Below are 7,044 nucleotides of genomic sequence, written 5' to 3'. Positions count from 1 at the left end.
AGAACAAAAGCTCCAGTTGGAACTGCCACATTTTCATTTCCATGTTATGTATGTTACAGTGACGCGCCGCCAGAGGGCGCTGTGGCGCACGAGTGGGCTTCGAACGCAGCTAAGTTCGCCTAAGAAGAAAGACGAAGACGAAAGAGCGAAAAAAGAAACAATGCCAATGTAGCGTCGGGCATATGGGGCTAAAAGGTCCGACCTTTGCCGACAACGCCACTTTAGGACTTGCACCTAAAGATATAGTTTTAATTCGTTCCGTTGGTCCCAAACTCGTTTTAGCGAGTTTCCCCACCCACAGGTCCGCTCACAGTGACGACCAGCACGGCATTAGGAATTCAAAACATTTATTTACACTCTAAAAACAAAAGAAAACAAATGAAAAGGAGAGACACGCAGTGACAGTCCATACGGCCAACCTGCCTTCGAGACGGGGAAAACACAAATGAGGACTTGGAACGAGGGAGGGGAAGCACCTATATACGCCTCCCCCCAATCAGTGGTAAATGGGCCACAGGTGCTCCCTCCCACACCTGCCTGCCCAATTAACTCCAACCATCCGGTTACACCAAGATAAAATAAACAAGAAATTATTCAAGAAGAAGAAAACTACGGCGGATTTCTCTCGCTAATCAGCCAACGAGGTATTTTGTCTGTTTTATTTTGTAGTTCTTTCATTTTTCTCATTTCTTCAAACTTGAGAAAAGAAAAGTCCGCATTAATACTACTGGAAAGGAAAAGAGGGAGGCAGCGAGGACAGTTGTTCAATTAAAGAAGGAAATAACCGCCAAATACGAAGATTAATTTTATCCGAAAAATATTCTGCTTGTTGTGTTTATTCAGGAAAGCGTGCTGCAGTTACGGATTGTGTCCACTAGAGGCGGTCGGGTCCGAGCATTTCAAACAAAAACACTTTTAATGTCATTAAAAAGCTTGTTTTTTTCCAACTGTAGCCGAACTACGTTACGATGAAGTATTTTCCACGTTAGCACATTTCGAATAAAAATATTCACCTTCAAAAAGACTAAAACTAAGGAGATATTCCGGCTTTGAGTTTTCATTGGTTTGGCATGAAACACGTGACCCGGAAGTGTCACCCAGAATGCGGTTAACTCAAACAAGTCTCTTTCCCCGCCCTTCACCGTTAATGTGGTAAAAGCAGACGAGAGACCTGTCTGGAGTGAGTCTGAAAACTCGGGTCCAAATCACAGATTCGAACCGAAGCCGCTTTATTATGGCGAAAAACGCGACACTTATTTTCTAACTCTGTTCCAGATGCAACACATAAAGGCTATTTCTCAATAAATATATTAGATCATCTTAACTTGATGCATAAAGTCCAGCTGAACTGAACGGATCAGAGTATTTACTGCTCAACACTTGTGTTTTAATTTCATTTTTTACATTTGCGTTGTTTACAGAATTTTTAATCCGAGTGTATCGAGGATGTCCTGTCGATAAAAAGAAAAATACATATTTCGAAAGCCGGAACAGGAAGTTGCGTCTAACTTCACATCAATGTATTTGTAGTTACCTGCTATGTCCACAAGAAGGCAGCGCGGTTACAGAACACCCTTGACACATGTATATATTCATTTCCGGTGTCCCACAAAATAAAAGCATCGAGTTAAATGGTAGTATAATTCAATTTCATGATTGCTGTAAAATAAACAGCAGCAAAGACTGAAACTCTTCCGTGAGACGATGGAATATTATCTGCTTCTCCTATTCATCCGCAGAGGGCGGGACATAGTCGCTGTTTAACCAATGCTCAGCCAATCAGCGTCCTGAGCGCTGACAACGCGAAGGCTGTCTAATTTCCGGATTGTTCGCTCCGGGCATTATTTTGACGATGATATAAGGGCGCCCCCTACTGGGCAAAATGAATTTGGCGTTTGCTTCTGTTCAAATAATAATAATGATAATAATACGTTTTATTTACGTAGCGCTTTTCCAGACACTCAAAACGCTGGAATAAGATAATTAACTTGTAACATGAAGGCTTTACTTTCAGTGAGGACGTGTCCAGGATTTCAGTTTGTAACAGTCGATTAACGATATGTACCTTTAAGGAGGCGTCGCTTCTTATGACGTCACCAGGCTGCGCCTATGTTGTTGTTGCTCTTTCAAGATGGCGGCGCACACGGCTGCTGCGGCTAGAGGCTCTTCGCACTCTATGTTTGTTTTGCAGAGCCGCGGATATATCGCTTACACTCGACCGGACATTGTGGGCATTGGACTTCAGCTAAATGGAGAAGTCACAACTGCCTACGCGCAAGCACGAGGACATTAAAATAATAAATAAATAGGCAAAACGAAGAGTTTTATTACCGTATTTACATAATAATAATAATAACAATGCTATTTACTGCTTTCCTATAAATAAATACAACTAATATTGTGCAGACTTGAGTTCAGCCTTCTGGCCCGGCCCTCCAGAATGTTTTCTGCTTCTCATGTGGCCCCGTGGAAAAAAGAACTGCCCACCCCTGCTCTAAACCAACTTGTCACCCGACTCTCATCCGACTGGCTCCTCTTCTTACAGAAGGAAACTTCCTCTCGCCAGTCGCCTCACCCTGAAGAATTCCACTCAGCAAGGCGGCGCATCGGTCCAGACCGCTGTGGAGAGAAGTGACCTGGAAGGACGAGCATCGCCGTAAACACACGGACAAGTATTTGCAGAGACAAGATGGTGCTTTGCAGGCTTTTTGAACTGTTAACCTGGTCTTCAGAGTCTGTGGCGTGCAGAGAGAAGGCTGGAGCTGCTCCTGGGGTTGGGATGGCTCTGCTATCAAATGTTAAAGGACTACAGGGCATAAGAGCAAAGGGGAGGGGCTACAGGTTTATTGTATGTGTGAGTGTGCAGAAAGCAGCGGGTAAAAGCTGATGAGCTCGCTGGGTCGGCTGCATCCGGGAACTTCCTGTCAGCCTTCCGGAAGTCGCCACCTGCCAGTGGAAAAGTGGGTTATGTTAATAAAGTTTAAAAAAATTAAAAGTGAGTTTGTACTGTGAGTTTTGTTAATAAAGTTTTAAAAATTATAAATAAAAATAAAAATAGTGGCTGCGTGTGTTTTTCATTCGATAGTTATATCTATAATAACTATCGCTGCGCTCGTCAACCATCGGAAGACAGTTACAAACACAGTTGACTCGCTGCGCTCGTCAACTGTGTTTGTCGATGTCTGTGTGTGTGCGTGTGTGTTGTTGAGTGTCGGTGTGTGTGTGCGTGGGTGTGTTGGTCGTCCTCAACAGCATGGCAAAGTTGGATGCCGAGGGTTGATGAGCTGCGCTCGTCAACTTTGTCGAGGGTTGACGAGCTGCGCTCGTCAACTTGTCGTCTTCTGCGTTGCAAAAGCAATAGCCCCTTACGCCTAGAATAGGCGCTCGGGCCTAATAAAGAATTTTTGCAAAAACAATATAACTTTTTTTCTGAGTATGCGATTTCTACACAAAATACATTTTTGGAATGGTCTCGACGAGGGCTACGCGTCTGTGGGGGCACACAGACACACACAAACATGAGTTGACTCGCTGCGCTCGTCAACTCATGTTTGTGTGTGTCTGTATGTGTGTTGTTTAGTGTCAGGGTGAGTGTGTGTGTGCTGTTGAGTGTCGTGTGTGTGGGCGTGGGTGTGTTGGTCGCCCGATGGTTGACTCGCTGCGCTCGTCAACCATCGGAAGACAGTTACAGTTATCTAATTTCATTCTCTTTTCTTTATGTCACTTCCCTCACGTATCCTTCCGTTGACACTCCAATACCCCCCCCCCCCATACCTGATCTTATTTTATATGTGGTTTCATCTAGTGCATGTGTTTGCAGTGTGTTGCTGTGCTTTAACTAATTTTGCAGTGAATTGGGGTGTGTGTTAACTTTGCAGATTTTATCCACCTTGTAGTGCGTTATCATTCGGGTTCCACTGGGGGTTTGCAGGCCATAAATGATAACGTGAAATAGTGATTTCCCATCTTTCATTGTTAAATAAATAAATAGTGTAAACCAGCTTATCTCTGTGTCTTTTGCTTTCGTCTTCGTGGCCATTATCTTCTCCAGGTGTGCCAAATTTGTATTTAGTGAGCTGACGTCCAATGTTATTGTCATTTAGGAGCAATCTCACCCGTGTAAAGCAACGCAACTGAAAATTAAATATAAAAACATGATGATCATGATGATCATGATGATTATGATGAAGATGGAGACACGGTGTCTGCTGGATTCAGAGAGTCCTACAGAGGTGAACTCCATACATCCTAATATTTTAAACGGTAATCAATGAGAGTTCTCCCTTTATGCCCCGTGCCACCAGTATTATAAAAGAAACTGCCACTTGCACACAAAAAAAAGACAAAAGGAGAACAGCGCAGGTAATTTGCTCTGAACTCGGAAGAAAAAGGTCACAGATTAGTTAAATACTCGTCTGGCAACGACAACGATCCAAGGTCGAAAAACTTTCTCCGGAAGCAAGGCACTTCAATATCTCCAGGATTTGGGAGCAACGGACAGCCTGTGTCATTATTATAGTTATATCATTATTATATTTCTAATTATTATTATTATTATTATTATTATATCTGGTTTGAGTCTGACCTCAAAAATGAGTTCATTTTATTCTAGCTCCAGCAGGTGGCGATGTTCCACTAGGAGAAAATCAATCTGGGAACGGCAGTCAGATCCTGTGGTTCAGTCTGACGTCACCCTGCAAATATTCACACTGAGCAAACAAAATGTTTTAAAATGCAGACAGAAATAAGTAGCTTGAGTTGCCTGTTTATTCCCTCCAAGCTCAGTTAGGTGAAATCCAGGAAAGTTCTAAATACGCAGGCAGAAATACGAACAGGCGGCGGTTTTAGGTTGGTTTTATTTGTTGTTGTTGTTTTTAAGCGTATTTTCAATATTCATTCACAAACCTGGAACTCATTTTCCATTAGATGCGTTCTTCAAAAGTCCTTAATTCATTGATAACTGTAAGGATAAATGTGGCACTAAATTCTACATTAACAGCATTAAGATTGTACATTTACTGAACTGGCGGCTCGGTGGCGCAGAGGTTGATGAGAAACCTGGAGGTGTTGAGATCAAGCCCCCTCTCCCCTGCAGGTGGAGCTCGTGAGCTGCAGCTACATTCTCTTAAAGAGCTAAACCATTTTTTTAAACGGTTTCGTTACCTGCATAAAGCCGGAGTCTACAATAAACACCTTTACTAACCTTTACAGCCAATGGCAGCATAGTTTCTGTTTTAATTAGTAGTTCTTCAGACTTGGTACGTGGGACATGAGACTCGGGGGCGTGGCCCCTCATGTGGGTTCAAACCCATTCCAGGACTACAGACTTCACTTCTCTCAATCGCATACATTGTTGTGACGTTCAAAGGGAATCGTTAGATTCTAATTTCCTCTGTATTTATCTAAAGTTAGACTTAAGCAGCCCTTAAATTGGCATTAAATGTCTTCTTCATGGATACATCGATGTGCGAACTGGGCGGACTTAAACCTCTGCTACATCTGATGAGCTATACCCAAAAAAACAGCAATGCATTGGCTGGGAATCAAACCCAGGTCAACTGCTTGGAAGGCGGCTATGCTCACCACTATACCACCAATGCCACAACGAGTGCAGAGTGAATTATGAGGAAGGATTGTTCACCTGCTCTTGAGCTTCAGGAGCTTCGAGTCTGGACATTGACCTCAACAACACAGCTGAAGAGAAGACTGGGGGTTTATCTGGCACCCCCCCCCCCCCCCCCCCCCCAGGGCCAGGGTCTCTCGGGGCTGGTGTCATGGTTGAAAGACTCCTGTCGGCCCTCTAGCCCATAGAGGTCAAGGGTCAAGCTGAGGCGCTCAGATGCCTGTCAGCTCACACTCCTCTCGATACGATAGAGAACTGATATCAATAAGAAAGAGAACTGCTGCTTGCATTTGAACTGTGGAGATGAAGATGAAGAGACTCTTCATCTCCAGGTGGATCAGAATCAGGTGTTGAAAATCAGAGAGGTGACTCACACTAGTGCCTCATATAGATTCTACATGCATATGCTGGTGCATGTAGGGGGGGGGGGTTAGGGTTAGGGATGGGGCTCATATGCAGACAAGAGAAAAGAAAGAAAGAAAAAGAAGGGAACAGGAGCAAACAAAACATAATGTATTTACACTACTGCTGAGCTCCGCAATGAACTGGCGGCTTGTCCAGGGTGTACCCCGCCTCTTGCACATTGACTGCTGAGATAGTCTTGGCCTGCGACCTGGTGCCGGATAAAGCGGTTGGGAAATGAATGAATGAATAAATGAGGTTGCTAAGCTAACCACTGAAAGAGCTGCTATATAAAGCTATAAATGCTAATGCTATAGCGATGTGGACATCAGGGTTGAGGGCCACAGGTCCAGGTTCTGCAGACCAACAGAAGGACCTGCAGACAGAGACAGACAGAGGGACAAACAGAGGGAGAGAGAGCACAAGACTACAGGGAAGAGAGAGAGAGATTACTGACATATTTATAACATGAATAATCAAATAGAGAGGGAGGAGCTCACTCTGTCATAGGAGGTTATGCCACCAGTGCTGGCCTATGACAGGATATTGATTATTGTATGGATTAACTATAAGATTTGTTAAAAAGGAAAGTCTTGAAATATTATCTTGCAATGAATGATTTTAAAATTATTGGACCTATAGGTCCAGATAAATCGTTTTTTTTAATTTTTATAAATGTCAGAAAACAGGCGAGAACGTAGAGGTGATAAATAAAGTTCGGGTTCAGGGCGGTACGTAAACGAATTATCTGTGAATTTCAGAATGATTGATGAATGAAAATTGGAAACAGCTCAGAAATGTGATTTAAATCCGTCTGTTGTGCGTGATGACATGTGTGCGGCGGGAGCAGCGCGTGGGGGGGGGGGGAGTGAAGCGTGTGAAGCGTGTGAAGCGTGATCCGGGGACGGTGCCTGCACCTCCTCCTCCTCCTCCTCCTGCTCCGAGTGCAGTCATTTCTAGTGCGGAGAAATGTCCCTGGTGACACTGAGGGATGACGCAGGCTCTCTCCTCCTCTCTCC

The 7,044-nt window shown here is 44.0% G+C and overlaps 1 non-coding gene across 1 annotated transcript; it reads right to left on the bottom strand.

Moving 5' to 3' along the window:
- Positions 1 to 5,528: 5,528 nt before the first annotated feature.
- trnag-ucc (transfer RNA glycine (anticodon UCC)) lies at positions 5,529 to 5,600 on the bottom strand. Its single transcript has one exon. It is a non-coding gene; the product is annotated as a tRNA-Gly (tRNA).
- Between the last annotated feature and the right edge of the window lie 1,444 nt (positions 5,601 to 7,044).

This window comes from Brachionichthys hirsutus, chromosome 10 (assembly GCF_040956055.1).
Source record: "Brachionichthys hirsutus isolate HB-005 chromosome 10, CSIRO-AGI_Bhir_v1, whole genome shotgun sequence".
Classification (NCBI taxonomy): domain Eukaryota; kingdom Metazoa; phylum Chordata; class Actinopteri; order Lophiiformes; family Brachionichthyidae; genus Brachionichthys; species Brachionichthys hirsutus.
This window is presented reverse-complemented; position numbering and strand designations above follow the sequence as displayed.